The sequence below is a fragment of the Lemur catta genome, chromosome 14 (genome assembly GCF_020740605.2).
Source record: "Lemur catta isolate mLemCat1 chromosome 14, mLemCat1.pri, whole genome shotgun sequence".
In the NCBI taxonomy this organism is placed as follows: Eukaryota; Metazoa; Chordata; class Mammalia; order Primates; family Lemuridae; genus Lemur; species Lemur catta.
The window spans coordinates 40,071,876-40,089,165 of NC_059141.1; the positions used below are offsets into that span (position 1 = coordinate 40,071,876).

The 17,290-nt window shown below is 44.0% G+C and overlaps 1 protein-coding gene across 2 annotated transcripts in view; it reads right to left on the bottom strand.

Moving 5' to 3' along the window:
* Positions 1-6,795, bottom strand: part of SLC16A9 (solute carrier family 16 member 9) — a 45,656-nt gene extending 38,861 nt beyond the window's left edge. For both annotated transcript variants that reach the window (XM_045568305.1, XM_045568304.1), the window contains exon 1: positions 6,390-6,795. The gene's annotated coding sequence lies outside the window, so the exon portion shown is untranslated. The remainder of the gene's footprint in view (positions 1-6,389) is intronic.
* Between the last annotated feature and the right edge of the window lie 10,495 nt (positions 6,796-17,290).

Below are 17,290 nucleotides of genomic sequence, written 5' to 3' on the forward strand. Positions count from 1 at the left end.
TTCAGTGGTGGTTAACATACTCTCTAGTGTGCAAAGGATAGGGGTTTGACTCGTTACTGGGGCCAAGACAAAGACAAACTGTGGCTCACAACTGTTATTCAGTTCTCTCTCAAGGTCACCTCGTTCACAATAAGGTATGTGGTTTCTCTGAATATGTCATTCCTGTTTTATTTAATCAGATGCTTCCTTCCCATTGTCAACATCTGCTGTGAACTTTAAGTTAGAGCCAGGTCCACATGTTTGCAAAATAGCTCATTGACGTAAAGCAAAAAACACCTCGCAGCCAGTCAAATCCAAGAAACCCAGCTTTAAAAATAAAATTGTATTAAAGGATTTCACGGCAAATCTATCACTTTTGTTTTCCTTTTCGTTTTTAAGATCCATATAAATATGCTTTATAAAAAAATCTAAATTGCTTTATTAACTCATAAAAACTGAACTCTTAACTTATTTAGTAGAAATTCAAGGACATCCCCAGAGAGCTCTATGTTTAAGAGGAGGGGCTGAATACACGGGGAAATATTGCCAGGGTGAAGATGATGAAGATTTCTCTGTCAGCACCATAGGTCAGGCCTGTAAATACCCTTGTCCAAGTGGAAACCAGAATCGATCTCCCCACAGTTTATTATCTCACTTCGAGATGGGAAGGCAGAGCAGGAAGGAAAACATTTAGGAGAGCAGCTCTGGGTCCTGGAATTAAATCACACTAATTGTCCCTGAAAGGGATAATTAACACAAGTGATTAACTGCTGGAGCCTCTAAATTTTATCAATAGCATGGCCATAAAAAAGGATATCATTTGACCTTCAAGGCTTTGCAGATCTATCATAGTCCAGCACCTGCCAAAGGGCTCCTCCAAAGCTATCATAATCTGGATATAGGAAGCACTACCATGTGTCTTAGCAAAAGGGGCAAAAATGCGTTATGGATATCATGGATTGAGCCTAGGATCAGAGAAGTTCTGAAGCCAGAATGAACCTTGGAAGCCTTGGCCAAATCTGGTCTCTAAATGTGTTTTGTTTGGCCTGCCTGTGTTTTTGATTTTGTTGTTAGCAAATCTGAATGAATTGCTAATGTTTTATCACAAAAATCTGAATTCCAGGGTTCTCTCAAAAAATTGAAATCTCTGGCAACACCTGCCCACATTCTTACATAGCAATTAACTGGGCTGGGCGCAGTGACTCACACCTGTAATCCCAGCACTTCAGGAGGCCAAGGCAGGAAGATTGCTTCAGGCCAGGAGTTTGAGACCAGCATGGGCAACATGGTGAGACACCCCCCCCATCTCTACACAAAATAAAAAATTATCTGGTTGTGATGGCGCACACCTACAGTCCCAGCTACTCGGGAAGCTGAGGCAGGAGGATCGCTTGAGCCCAGGAGTTTCAGGTTTCAGTGAGCTATGATGATGCCACTGCACTCAGCCTGGGTGACAGAACAAGACCCTGTTTCTATAAAAATAAATAAAATTTAAAAAAAATTAAAAAACAGTTAACTGGAACTGAGTAACTGTGGCCCTCACTGAGTGGGGCATTTTCTCTCCAATTCCTTCCACTCTCTAATGTCTCCTTGACACAGGACCAAGGCTAACTCGCATCTAGAGTTTCACCTGTGTTATCCCCCACCCCCACCCCATCACCCACTCCATCCCACTCCCCACTCCCCGCCCCCATCTTCTCTGCTCATTTTCGATGCCTGTCTCACCTGTGTAAACCTTGTGACCTTGCCACCACTGATCTTATTCAATCCCCTAACTTATACGTGAGGAAACTGAGGTTTAGAGATGTGATGCTAGGGGAGAGACCAGTTTCAATATCTCTTACTCACCAATCCAGTGAACAGCCATCTATTTGGAAGCCCTGCTCTCAAGCTCAGAAGAGAAAATAGCAGGATCTGTAAACCATTCAGAGTCTGAGCAAAGATGGGAAGAGCTAGAGATTTAACAGAGTTAAACATAGGCAAAATGATGGCCAGAGAGGGAGACACAAGTTGCTATCATCGTGTCCCACACTCTTACTGCAGTTGTTATGCTGCCTACCAGGTTCTCTCAGTTCCATATCCTGCAAAGCCTGGCCCGAGGAGTACTGTTGTGGTAAAGAAATATATGATGATGCTATGAGCCCTTGATGTGTTCTTTTGCTCAGTGTATGTTTCGCACAATTTATACATGATTATGCAGGGCCTGATCTGTTGTCTGAATACCCACTTTAGTATGGTAGCATGCCATGTACAAACTAGTACGTTTGCTGTCTCACCTTCAGAATCAAATATCAAGGCACACAGAAACACATATGGGATACTTAAATACAAAAGATCTGGTGCATTTGGTGAGTTTATTGGGAATAGTGAGAATACTAGAAATTAACACTCTTCCAGAGAATCTGGAAGGTCTGGTCTTCACATTCAATACTGTCATTTTTGCTAATGTTTATCTCATCCCATATCCCATCTCTTTTCAAAGAGTTTAAGAGTTTCTCTTGAGTGGGTCATAAAAGTGCAAGATCATATATATATTTTAAGGTGTGTTAAAGCATTGAAATATGTCCCTTTCTTGAACATGTAGAGTGAAATTAATCAGACTGATGGGACTGAGGATGCAAAGGAAAAAAAACCAGAATAACTCTGTTTGGTACCAGGCCCAGTTTCTCACTACTATTAGTGATAGTTATCATGTCTGATGCCCCTGTTATGTGCAGCACAATAGTTGAAAGGATACCCTGTGGATGTAGACTGCTTGGGTTCAAACCCTGGTCCTACCATTTACTTATCAAAATTCTCAGTCAAAGATCAAAATAATGCCTTCCTAGACAACTTAAGGTATGTGGCTCCCTTGACATAACATGTTCAATAAACATCATTATTATTAATATTATTATTATTAACAATTGAAACAAAGAATAGAAAATGGCTTTACTCTGCATATTGGCCCAAGAAAGTAGAAATATTTTCCTATTCAAAGTTTTAATCAAGCTAAGAATTATTATACCATAAGATTTCAGATTTACGGGGAAAACAGTGTTGTATTTAGATAAAGCATTGAAGGCTATTAGAAACACATTACTCTTTTATGGTGACATTGATAGGAAACAAATATTATTGAGATTTTAATCACCAATTGTTTTGGGGAGAAACTCACAAAACTCAAATTAAAGGCAAAATGTACAGTTAGGGATGCTGATATTGTTTATATAAACAATAATGTTCAATTACATTTTAATTTCTTAGCATGACTTGTCATGTTCTTCATAGTCGAGTCTCATCCTACCTCCCAGTCTTGTCTATCTTAAATTCCAGGCTCCAGCTACTCCAAACTGCTCTGCTTCCTTTGAATAAACCAGACTTCGTATCTCTGCGCTATTCTCTAGTTCCACCAGGCCTCCTTTCCATCAAGGAAATCCTCTTTCTTCTTCAAGTCACAGCTAAAATGCTAAACCCATCACAAAACTTTTCTCAGTACATAACCTGAATGAACCTCTCCTTTTCTCTGCCATTCAATAGCACACTATTGATGTTGCTGTCATATGACTCCATTTATACTATCTTGTATTATAGAGATTTGTAAACATGTCTAATTTTCCCACTAAACTTTTAGATGCCAGGGACCATGTTTTCTTTTCTTGAACTAAGTTTTAAGTTATAGTTCAATCCCATTATCCACAGGGAAAATCTTGGTGTCTCCAAAGAACCTCTCAAAGGCTAACTAGCTCAAAATATATGCATTTGTGCAATCATTAATTAAAACTGAAGCCATTGGGTGATACTTTCTTGCAAAGCCATAGTTACACAAGCAAGACATTGTTTCTTTTGCACCTTCCCATAAGCCTTCTATACCAAATTGCATTCTGTGAATTAAATTCAAGAGACATCTCACTTTAGAAAAAGACTACAAAAATTGAGGGTTCAACCCTTGCACACCGTTGGTGAGAATGTAAATTAGTACAGTCATGATGGAAAGCAGTACGGAGGTTCCTCAAAAAATTAAAAATAGAACTACCATATGATCCTGCAATCCCACTACTGGGTATATATCCAAAGGAAATGAAAGCAGTGTGTTGAAGAGCTATCTGCGCTCCCATGTTCATTGCAGCACTAGTCACAATAGCCACGATAGGGAATCAACTTAAGTGTCCATCAATGGATGAATGGATAATGAAAATGTGGTACACACACATACACACACACACAATGGGAGACTTATTCAGCCTTTAAAAACAAAGAAATGCTGTCATGTATGACAACATGAATGAACCTAGAGGACATTATGTAAGGTGAAATGAGCCAGGCACAGAAAGACAAATAACACATGATGTCACTTATATGTGGAATCTAAAAATGTTAAACTCATAGAAGTAGACAGTAGAATGGTGGTTACGTAACCAGGGACTGGGGGTAGGAGGGTAAGGAGAAGTTGGTCAAAGAATACAAAATTTCAGTTAGATAGGAGGAATACGTTCAAGAGATCAGTGCACAGTGACTGTAGTTCATAACAATGTATTGTATCCTAAAATGACTAAAGAAGTAGATTTTAAGTGTTCTCACCATTAAAAAATGATAAACATGTGAGATAATACAAATGTTAATTAGCTTGATTGAGCCAGCCATCCCACAATGTATACATATTTCAAAACATCATATTGTACATGATAAATATGCACAACTTTTATTTGTCAAATAAATCAATTGGAGTTTGCAAGATTGAGGTGAGGAAGTAAAATTTGCAACTCAGACATCTGTCTACCCTAGTTTCATGGCCAGACCACCCCCAAAGCACTATGAGCTGTACCGATAAAAACTCAGATACCAACCAATGCACACCATCATTCCCACCTTTTCAGAATCAAAGCCAGAAGCCAGAAAAGATTTCCTAATGTCCTGATCCACCTCCTCATACCTTTGGTTCTTCCCAATCCTCATTCTGCAGATATGAGGAGTCCCTGTTACCCCATTTGCCTATACACTAAAGGGAAGAAACTAAAAGGATTTTCTTAGGTGGTCAGTATTGCCGACAGCAGGAGTGGTTGCAAAATTGCGTTAAATTATTTTATTATCTAATTAATTTCTACTTCCAAGAGCCTTTAACAAAAAACTTGTTTGTGGCAACGATACGAGTATTAACCCTGCGATCTGCATTTACATACTATTTAAGAGAGGTCATAATCATGTGTTGAATAATTGGTGCTCTCTCTTCAGAATCGTCTCTAGCTTCCTCAGTCCTCTGCTTATACCAGCCTGAAGAATTCCTCAAAACTGAAGCCAATCCAAATATAAGAAACGGTTAGGACACACCAAATTGACCGAATTTGATGGAACAACTGAAAAAGCCTACTCTTCGGTGCGGGGGTGGGTGTAGAGTCCACCGTTATTATGAACTATTATTCAGGTAAATCAAGGCTTAAAAAAAGTGTGTGTATATAAAATAATACACCGAAACTGTGACGCAGGAAATTGGTCAAAAAATGTTATATCGAATAACTTACTATCTTAGTAATATTAATATATTTAGCGTAAATCCTGCTTAAACTTCCAGAATAGTTTGGGCAGGATAGACGTGGCATCCCAAGAACAAGGTGAAGCATTGATTTGCTTTTGATGGCCAAGTTATTTTTTTAACGGTTTATCAGCACTCTCAAAAGCCTCTGGGGGATGCAGAAGCCAGAGAGGAGGGCACCTAGGACGAGCCAAAGATGGGGAGTTAAGCACCAACTCCTCCGAGTTCCCGCTCAGTGCCCGCGTGGCCGGTGCCCGCGCATCCCGGCGCGGTGGCGCAGGCTGGGCTCCTGCGCTCGCCCGGGGCTGGCCCGGCAGTGCCGCACCTGGCGCCGCAGCGCAGAACCCGCCAGCCCCGCGCGGCTCGCCTCGCTGCCCGGGAGCACCTGGCGCTGCCCAGCCCTGGCCCTCCCGGGGCACCTGCTTGCACCCTCTCCCAGCCAGGGCAGTTGGAGGCCTAGCGGCCCTGCGGAAAATGAGGGCCCTCCTAGGTCGCGCACCCCGGTCCCTGCTCTGCCACCGGCAACCCCAGAAGCTATCGTAGGAGTCCCGGGGCAGACCTCTGCCCTGAGCCTCCATCCGGAGGCACCGTCCTCTCCCCCCAGAACCCCCTTTCTCTTTCAACTCCGCGCAAAACGCCGCCCTCAGGTTCCCGGGAAAACTTGCCCACCGCGTAGAAGCACCCCATCGCCAAGGGGAGTGTCGAGGGGTGGGCGCCAGCGCACCGCGGACGCTCTAAGCCCCTGGCGTACATCCCCAAGCTGCTCCGCCGCCGGTGACAGCGCCGCGGCCGCCTCCTCCTACTGCTCGGACTCGGAGGGCTTGCTCCCTGCCTCCAGGAGGCTGGGCAGCAGGAGCGACCGCCGACCCTGGGGACCCTGCCCGCAGCCCCAGTCCTTTACCTGAGTGCCGGCCTCGGCGGGGGCTCCGGGGCGCAGCTCCGGGCGCGGTGCCCCGGGCGGCCGGGCGGTGGTAAGGCGGGGACCGCGGCCGCGGCTCTCCCCTGCAGCTGCGGGCCGGCTGGGCGGCTATTTATCCGGCCGTCCGGGCCCCGGCCCCTGCCGGAGTATTGGGCAAGCGGTCCCGCTATGCGCTGCCCCGGGAGCCGCCGCCCTCTGCCCCCAGCGACCCCTGCAGCGGCGGCGGCCACATGGAGCGGGGGAGCCAGCCCCCTTCTGCGGGCTCCACCTTCTCTTTCTCCTCCTCCTCCCCGGGAGTTTTCCCTGTGTTTTCCCCCTTGTTTCTCTTCTTTGCGGGGCACCCGGCCAGTCTGAACCGGTTGTGACTGCGCGGGTGGCTGGGGGAAGGAGGAGGCGGAGGAGATGGAAACGGAAAAGCGGGCGGTAGGGGCGCTGCGCCTGCTCTCGCGGCTCCCGGCCGGGCCCGGCCAGGCCGGGCCGGGGTAGAGGGGTCGGGCACTGCCCGGGCTGCGGCCCCGGCCCTGCCCGGAGCCACCGAGGCCGCGGGAGAGGTGGGCACCGCCGGCCAGGCGCCCTGTCGGTGCGCACACACGCGCGTCCCCAGGCGCCGCTGCGCCCGCGGGGCCCACCGCGTGCCCGAGCCGAGCCCGCCAAGGACCGTGCGCGGTTCGGGGGAGCCCGGGTCTAGAAATAAATGCGAGTCGTCCCTGGTCTCCCTGGCTCCCGGGGCCGCCGGGCGCCCTCCTGGCCGGAGCTGTATACCCGGCTGGCAGTGGTCCCGGAGAAACGGGCACCAGAACTTTGTGGAGTCGGTGCTCCTGGGCAGTGAGGAGTGAGGATGCCAAGTGCTGTCTTTGTGACAGCTTCGCGGGAAAGGAGGGCGTCCCGCAGTGCACACACAGAGAGAGGCTGCACCTAAGGACGTTCAGTCTGTCCCGCAGGTCAATGGCATCAAGGGTCCCATCTTTGGCAATACCATCTTTGGCTGAAAGGCAATGGACGGGGGTCTGAGATGGATGCGTGCTGCATCCCTCAGAGAGTCACCGCGGCAGACTGGGTCGGGACCGTCCATAGGTATTAGTGGTTCACTGGGTGTAGGAACCCCCTAAAATAATGTACACTTTTTGTGCCTGTGTGTGTGCATTTTTCCACGTGGCACCATACTTTCTACTGGCTTCTCAAAGGAGATTAGGGTCGTCCAGCACCTAGATGAGAATTCCCTTTATACTGAAAGTCTCTGGTTCTGAACTTGACAAAGACTCCACACCTTGCAGAAGTCGGGATTAAGCTGCCTAACCTTCCTGAGCTAGTTTCCTTATCTATGAAAGGAGAATGAGATTCCAAAATATTGCCTGCATCATGGAGTCTATGTGAAATGAGAATTCAAAAAACCTGTGGAACCTGGCCACACATTTCATGTCTTCTTATAGGACAAATATCATGGCAGTTCAACCCTTTTGTCCTTCCTTCCCCCCAAAACACACACACTGGCACACACACATTTTTTCCTACTCAGTTGACTGACAGGTTAGGGGGAAGAAAAATGACCAGTGCTAGTTAATATTACTTTGTTTTGTCCTAAAAGGGGAAAAAAAAATTAAGTGACAATAAGATGAGAGGAAGGTGGTCCCAAGAATAGTTTCTGGAAGAAACAATGGAGAGGCTGTGTTGTCAATACTATCAAAAACATTTCTGAGAAGGAGAGGGGACACAAAAGGGCCTTCTTACCATACTCTATTTTTGACCTGGTGTGTGGTTACTCAGTAATGTTCACTTTGTGATAATGCATTGACCTGTACACTGACAATTTGTGGACTTTTCTCTATATGTTTCAATAAAAGATATTTTTAGAAAGTTCATCTTTGATTCACATACCTCCTAACCACCAGAACACATGTCATCTTGATTGTTGGTCGTACCAATCAATGTATATGAAATTACGTTGTGAGAACAAGAAAACCCTGCCTGAAAAACATTTCTATTATATATCCACCAACTGGTTTCTGAAATTGCCACATCTCTGTTCTCACCTGCACCAAGTTTCCCAGATTTCTTTTAGAGAGAGTATATGGCCAGCACTTCCATTTCTACTCTGGCCAGTCCACACCTATCAACTAAAATTGAAACTGAGTTCGTCCTCACATGCAGGCATGCCCCCAGCTTTGGAATATGACTGGATCCTAGCGGTCCAAAACTCAGATGGCTGCAGGGACAGGCTTGTAGTGTAATGAATGAAGTGGCTAGAAGGAAGCCTGAAAAACTTAAGAGCATGTGGAATCTGGCCCTGGGGGCAGTGGCCGCTTAGCTCAGGGGACTATTGATTGCCAGGCAGGAATGTGAAAATAGCCCCCACCACCTTGCGAAGGTTCATTGTTCAGTCACACGTGGAAGAGCATTCAGAGATCTAGTAAAACCCTGACACTCTACTCGCAAATGGAATTTGACCCAGAGAGGCTCAAGATGCGCTCCAGATCACCCCGGGGAGGGGGAAAGCAGGCAGGTTGGCAGAGACAAGGCTAAAACCACCTGCCTATGCCCCCAAGTTTTCACCCCCAGCAACGGAAAGATACAAGATCTGCTTGCAAAGCGAGGATCAGATAAGTTAAATATTTGCTGGCTTTATAGCTCTGACAGCATCTGCCCTTTGGGTTTCTCTCCAGGTGAAGTTGATGTACTTTCAGCAAGATGGAAAAAGGCAGGTCATTAAATAAGCTGGATTTAAATGAACCTGCCTTGGGAAGAAAAGAAACCTGACCAAAAGCTTTTAAAGAAATGTTGATGCAAAGGTGATTCGCTGAATGAAGAAGTTTATTCTTTGCTTTGTATTATTATTATGGAGCATTTATTAAAAATTTTGTAATTTGTGAAATATTCTAATGTCCCTCCTACTTAGACTATTTCCCACCCCAGTCCTTTAGAGAACGAGATAGAGAAATCAACCCAAAATTGCTCCTTGGTCCTCATCCCGGCAAGGAAGCAGAAATAGAAACACAGAGGGCAGAGGAAGGCGGCATTTGGTCAGGGGAGGGTCATGGGAGGATGGTGCAGTTGCCAGCACCACTCACTGGCCCAGCTCTCCCCGGGGTTAAGGACTTTCCTTCCTGACTTGTTACACCACAGCAGGTTTCTTTTCTTTTGACATGATGTCCTTCCCCTGTTACAAACAACAGCATAGCTACAAAGACACTACACTTTGAAATAAAAACAACTACAGAAAATAGAATTTAGGGATTTTATAGCAGTTAGCTTGGGGATCTATGAATAATTCTATTAATTCCAATCCATTCTCTCACACTCTAACACTGTAGTCCCCAACCCCTGCCCTGCCAGGAACTGGGCCGCACAGCAGGAGGCCAGGGGCGGGAGTGAACAAAGCCCCACCTGCACCCACAGCTGCTCCCCATCTCTCTCATCACTGCCCCAGCCCCGCCCCCCATCAGATCAGTGAGGGAATCAGACCATCAGATCCTCATAGGAGCACGAACCCAACTGCAAACTGCACAGGTGAGGGATCCAGGTTGCATGCTCCCCACGAGAATCCAACACCTGATGATCTGAGGTGGATCCAAGGTGGTGACCCACCACCCTCAGCCCCCTCCATGGAAAAACTGTCTTCCACGAAACCGGTCCCTGGTTTCAAAAAGGTTGGGGACCGCTGCACAGATAAAAAGTCAAAAGATAATAAAAGTAGATAAATCATTTTCTCTTATGCTTATAGAACTTTTGTTTAAAAGGACAAATTTTCAAATGTTAAAAACGGGAGGGGCGCAGTGGCTCACAGCTGTAATCCTAGCACTGTGGGAGGCCGAGGCAGGAGGATGGCTTGAGCCCAGGAGTTTGAGGTTGCAGTGAGCTAGGATGACGCCACGGCACTCCAGCTCAGGCAACAGAGCAAGACCCTGTCTCAAAAAAAGAAAAAGAAAAAAAAATACTTAAAGATAAACTGTATCATATTTTTCCTTGTAGTTCTCCAGAATATCATTTTCTTATTTCCTCCTTTTAAAAATCTTTCATCATACTATCTGGCTCAAATGATTTTTAATCTTAGGGGAAGAGGGTAAAAGAAATAAATGCTATTGTTTGAGAGCCTGCCGATTGCCAAGAACAATGCTATCTCCTTTACCCCTCAAAGCAATCTCAGGTGGTTAAGTATTGTAACCTCCATTTTACAGAGGAGGAAACTGGGATTCTGAGAGGTTAAGTTATTTGCTGAGTCGCTTGGTAAGTCAGTGATGAAGTGGGATTCCACGCTGGTCTGGCTGATTGCTAAGGCTGTGTGCTCTTCCCACTCCACCTTAGAAAAATGATTCAAGACTTATGAGAGTTAACACTAGGTTCTGACCTTGCACATGTATTAACTCATCTAAAGCATCACAAGAAACCTAAGAGGTAGGTACTGTTATTATCATCTGCCTTTTGCCAGTGGTGAAAATGAACTAGAGAGAAGTTAAATCATTTCCCCCCAATCATACAGTTAGTGAGAGATGAGGCTGGGGTTTGAATCCGAGTGGCCTGGCTACAGAGAACCATGCTCTGAACCATCGCTCCATATTCTCATGAAAGTGGACACAGAAACATAAAATTATATAAAATGTTCATGTCTTCTGGTGTATGTGTGTACACACAAATATACACTTTCCACTTCCCATCTTTCTGACTTGTGTTGCATGGGTTCAAAGTCATAACCAAAAACATCCCACACCCCCATGCATACCAGTTTCCAAAGCACCCACTATATCTCCATGTGTACAACTCATGACTCCTGAAACATGTTTATTGTCTACTTACACAGTGAAATTATATGCTTCTGAGAGAAGGTATGAGGTCTATGCTGTTCATCTGTTCTCTCCTTTTTTTTTGAGACAGTGCCTTGCTCTGTCACCCTGGGTGGAGTGCAATGGCGTTATCATAGCTCACTGTAACCTCGAACTCCTGGACTCAAGTGATCCTCCTGCCTTATCTTCCCAGAGTCCTGGGATTATAGGTGTGACCCACTGCGCCCAGCCCTGTTCATCATTTTTAATGTGCCTCCACCTATGTTCCACAGTGGCCAGAACACAGTAGAAATTTGCTCAATGGGCATTTGTTGAAGGAAGGAAGGAATGAATGACCAAATACACAAAGGAATGCCTGCCCAAACTGTCAGGAATTGTTTTGCTGCGACAGATCATTGAAATTCCTCAGTTGCTTTATTTTGCCAAGCTCTATCCTATTCTAAATAATTATAAACATTGTTTCATTTCATCCCATAGGGCAAGTACTGCTACTTTTTACCCATTTTACAGAAGGGAAACTAAGGCCTCATGAAGTATGAGAGCTGCCCAAAGTGAGAGAGCACTAAAGTGGCAGAGACAGGTGGCAAAAACAGGCAGTGTGAGTCCAGAGTTTACACTTAACAACATATGTCACAACTATATCCCAGGATCCGGCAGAGTGCTTGGCACATAGTAGGTTCTCCCAAGTGAATGTAAGGAAGGGAGGAGAATATTTCTACATGTGTGCAGGACACTGTAAGGCCATTTCCCACATTTTTAATCTACTCATGGCATCACTTGTGTTAGAAATACAGCTTACATGATCTACAGTGTAATCATCAGGAAAGAAGAGTTTATTCCCAAAGGCAGGCTGTTGAGTTCAAATGTACCAATGGATCCAATTTGTTCTTATGAAAATACAGGTGGAAGAGATGAATATTATTTCAAAATAAACATAAGACCAGTGAATTAAATCTTTTTATGAAACAGTGCCAGTTTTTTTTTTTTTTTCAATGTGCCTCCATCTAAGTGTCTGACTTAGATGTATTACGTAACAAAGTTTTGGAGAGCTCCAATTTTTCAGTTCAAGATGTTAAGTGTTAGCTTAGCCCTCTTCTCTTTTGCATTATACAATGTAAGAGAAAGAGCGTGCATGACCTCTACTCTACGTACAGAGTCCATACTTTGTGGATAATCTGAAGACTTTGCCCCATGATTTCAGCAAGTTAATACTTTTATTTGGAAAATATGGTCACCTTAGATCTATTCAACATGCTGCAATTTGATTTCATGGGAATGATTTAGAAGATGATAGGTAACGCATGCAACTTAAAGTTATACAGAGAAAACATACCCTTGAAGGAAAAAAATGTAGTCAAGCAGTTCCATAACAGTTTGAACATAGACTAAAATCAATGAAGACAGAACCCATCTAAAAGGTTGAGCCAGGTGCGGTGGCTCGTGCCTGTAATCCTGGCACTCTGAAGAGGCTGAGGTGAGAGGATCACTTGAGGTCAGAAGTTTGAGACCAGCGAGAGCAAGACCCAGACCCTGTCTCTACAAAAAATAGAAAAAACTAGCCAGGCGTGGTGGCGCGAACCTGCAGTCCCAGCTACTCAGGAGGCTGAGCAGGAGGATCTCCTGAGTTCAGGAGTTTGAGGCTGCAGTGAGCTATGATGATGCCACTGCATTCTAGCTGGGGCTGGTGACAGAGTGAGACTGTCTCAAAAACAAAAAAAAGGATGAATAAATTATCCCCCATTTACCCCACCTCAGGCTGGGCTCACGTAAAATAGTTTGCTGATCTCCATCCCTACCATCCACCACATTGCGGAGCTACTTCAACTTTTCCATCAAAGCAATTGGAAGTTATTCCAAACCGTAGGCAAAACAGCCCGCTGTAGATGTGAAATGTGTTTGAGGTCCTCTGCTTTAAAGATGAATGTGAATCCTGCCTTCTCAATATCCATGTTTGTTTTCATATAATTAATAATCATCTACTTAATGTGATAATTTAATAATTTCAATATTTAATATTTAACTTAACATAATAAAAATGGTCCATTTTTAAAGCAATTATTATACACAATATATTAGGGTCTGGGCAGGAAATAGAATTTATCCCAGATAGCCAAGTGACAGAATCTTAAGGGGAAAAACTATTTATAGCAATATGGGCAGGGTTAAAGGAACAAACAAGAAGCACGCAAAGACTAGGAACACTGGGAGGCGATTACTGCCCCTGGGGCTTAAGTGACAAAGGGAAGACCTAGAGTGCCCAGTGCCTGGGAGAGCAGCACCAGCAAAGGAGGGACCACCTGAGGGGAACTGGAATTGGGGAGAGACGTAGCTTATGGCCAGGGGACAAGGTGTCAAAAGGTGTGTGGAGAGAATACCCTCACTCTCTCCCTGCTCTCAGATCTCGTGGTGGTGCCCACCATTGGCCATCCCCTGTGGAAGCCAGGCATGGAGGATGCCCAGCCTCCCAGGCACAGGGGTCCAATAAGGGCTGAAACTGGATTGGAGTGGGGAAGATGGCAAACGAAGAATGACTAGAACCCCCAGGCACTGTGCTAAGCACTTGACCCATATTATATCCTTTTATTTTCATAATGACAACTTTATAAGGTAGATACTATTTCCCGCCTTTTACAAATGGAAAAAGGGAGGTGTGGAATTTAAGCCCAGTCTGTCTCACTCTGGATTCTATCCTCTTAACCAGTACACTGCTTAACCAAGCTGTGTTATTTTAGAATTGCTTATGTACTTTAAAAAACTACTTAGCTGGTAACATACACGCTCTGTGTTTGTCACATGACTTCGTCATCACCATCACCCCTGTTTTAATAAGTTTGCCCTAATTTCATCGGCAATTCACCTTAGTCTCACGCATGGTAGGTTAATTCCATTATCTCAAACCTTCCATCCTTTTCTCGAATTCTGGAGATGTGCCTTATTTGTTGTCTATAACATAAATTCCCATGCATGAACTATAAAATATACTGTCATATTTATTTGTTTACTCATCCAATAATTCTTAATTGTTTGTTTTGTGCCAGGCATCATATGAAAACAAAGGAGCTTGCCATCTAGGAGGGAGGACTGATAGTTAATAATCACAAGGGTAAGCTAACCACCTCAATCTGAGCACTTGTGCTTTGTTAAGGAAACAGAAAGTCCAAAGCACTGCTTAGGCTGAGAGAGAGACATTCCAAGATAAAGGGAAGAGCATTTGCAAAGTCTTAATGGCATGAAAGACTCTCATGCTATGCTAGGGAATTACGATGGATCGTTACAAAGGATTAAAGGTCAGAGTATTTGTGTAAAGTGAAAGGTAAAAAAAAATAAAAATTAAAAAAAAGATAGGGTTCTTGATTGCAAGTAGCAGTTCCCATCTCTTGGCAGGATAGCATAAATTGGAAAACTTGGAAGGACCCATTTAGAGATCTCATTGGCAGGGAATATATATCCTCATCAGGAAATTAATAAGTTCTGACTCCTTTATCTCCATTCTTGCAAGATTTTGTTCAAGATTCAAAGTCCCAGAAGAAAATATGATTGGCCTCACTTGGGCTGTGGAAACATCTAGGGGAGGACAGGACACTTTGAAAGTACTCATCAGGGGAGAAATAATTCTTCAAAAGCAAATTGGGGGCAGGCACGGTGGCTCACGCTTGTAATCCTAGCATTCTGAGAGGCCGAGGCAGCAGAATTGCTTGAGATCAGGAGTTTGAGACCAGCATGGTCAAGAGTGAGACCCTGTCTCTCCTAAAAATAGAAAAATGAGCCGGGCATCATGTTGCAGCCTGTAGTCCCAGCTACTTGGGAGGCTGAGGCAGGTAGATCACTTGAGCCCAGGAGTTTGAGGTTGTAGTGAGCTATGATGATGCCACTGCACTCTAGCAGGGGTGACAGAGCAAGACTCTGTCTCAAAAAAAAAAAAAAAAAAGAGTAAATTGGGATGCTGACTAGCCAAAACACAACAAACGTCCTCTGCAATGATTTAGAGTAAGCATAGATGTTCTTATTTCCATATAAGGCTATCCAGAAAGCAAAGGAGAACCATTAAAACATTCTAAACAGAGGAATGACATGATTGAATTTGCGTTTCAAAATGATCACTCGTAGAAACCATGTTGGAGGATGAACTAGAAAGGAGACTAGTTAGGAGGCTCATTTAATAGCACAGGCAAAAATCATGAAAATTTAAAATCTATAAAATTATGAAAAGATAAGGGAACCAATTTGAGAGATTATTAAGTACTGCAGCTGATTATTATGCAACTGAAGGCTACAGGGATTAGTAAAGAGAAATATCTAGGATGACTTCCAGGTTTCCCACAAGCACTTACAAAGAATTAACGGAAAATTAGGGAAGTGTGCCTCACACTGCAGGATCCTCTAGAATGGTTCCAATTTCAAATACTATGTCTCTTTGTTCCAATAGCACATTAAAAAATTCCAAGAAACTCCAGCATTATTGAATTTAAAATAAATCTTCAAGATTTCTTTTGCAACTGCAAATTGTACAAAATTCTTTTGTCAAACTCAGTTTCCTGATTTGTGGTTTGGAAAATATGATCATAGGTTACCAAATAGATGCAACAGAAACAAGAAGTAGGGAAGTATTAGGTACCAGTATAGTGTGTAGTGGTTCCTGGCAAAGAAAATGCTAAAGTTCCACTGTCCTAACCAAGAAGAATCAGGAGTTGATGATTAGGCAAAAGAAGCCTTAGGAAAAAAAGGGTAATATCCTTTGGCTGTAACAAGCTAACATCTATCAACCCCCAGATGTACAGTTAGCTCATACAGAAGGATGCCAACAGCTCCTTTACTCTCAACCAAATCCATCACTGTGTATGCAGTTAAAAATTATTACATTTCTAAATCGACAGAGTGGTATGACCCACAGTACAAATACTTGGATGGATCATACAGACTCTGGTACCCGCCAAGCTAAGGTCGAGTTAATCGACAACCTCACGTATAATGATCATTTGGACCATTTCCTTTCGTTGAACTTGGTCCTCTGGACATCCTTGGAGGCAGAAAGAGGCTGCTTCTGAGTGTTTTAATTCCTAGGATATTTTGTGCCTTGATTATTTCTCTTAGTCACACTTGGTCATGAGTGATCTTTGTGAGACTGCTGAATTTGAACCAGAAACTTAGGGAAGGGGCCTTGGAGATTAGCAAAATCAACCTCATACTCAATGTAGAATTCAATTGGCTAATTTCTCAAATGAAGAAACTGAAATCCCAAGAGGATGAATAAAAGTTGACAGAGGGAGCCAGGCATGGTGATGCATGCCTGTTGTCCCAGCTACTCCAGAGACTTGAGGCCAGGGGTTCCAGGCTGCAGTGCACTATGATCGCACTTGTAAATAGCCACTGCATTGTAGCCTGGGCAACGTAGTGAGATCTCATCTCTAAAAACATAAATGAAAAGTGACAAAAAAGAGAAGAGGCAGAAAGCATAGAGGACAACGGCACAGACCCTGAAGCCAAGGCTTCCATTAGCTTCATAACCTTGACGAGATTCTTTACCTTTTCTGCATCTGTTTCCTCACCTGTAAAATGGGGAGGATAATACCTACCTCACATGGTATAACAGCTGTGAAGATTCATGAATTAAACCAGAAAAAATAGCCTAACACATAGTAAGTGCTATATGAGTCCTTGCTTTCATGCGTATACCAAGGAACTCCACTACAGCAAAGGTTTTGAACCTACCTTTCCTATACATGGTCAAAAGAGGAAAATTCTATCCATTGACAAGTTTACAATGACTATGAATGGATGTCATATACAATAATATCATTTGAGGTTATCATCACAACCAGCAGCATCTGAGTTCTTGAAATTCACTCCAGAAGTTTCTATAGTGATAGGAAGATATGGTAACCAGTCCAGGGAAATCAACAAAGTCCAGAAATCCACAAAGTCTGAAAATTAGCTCTTAAACTAAGTAGACTGGAATCGCTTCTCAGGCATCCTCCTCCGTCCCCAATCATGTCACTATTTCTACAACTCAGGTACATCTTCTGTCAATTGTGGTCTTAATAAACTAAAGGGTTGGATTCTGAATGAGGTGTAATTCTTAGAAAGCTGTTAGTGCAGCCTTTCTTTGGC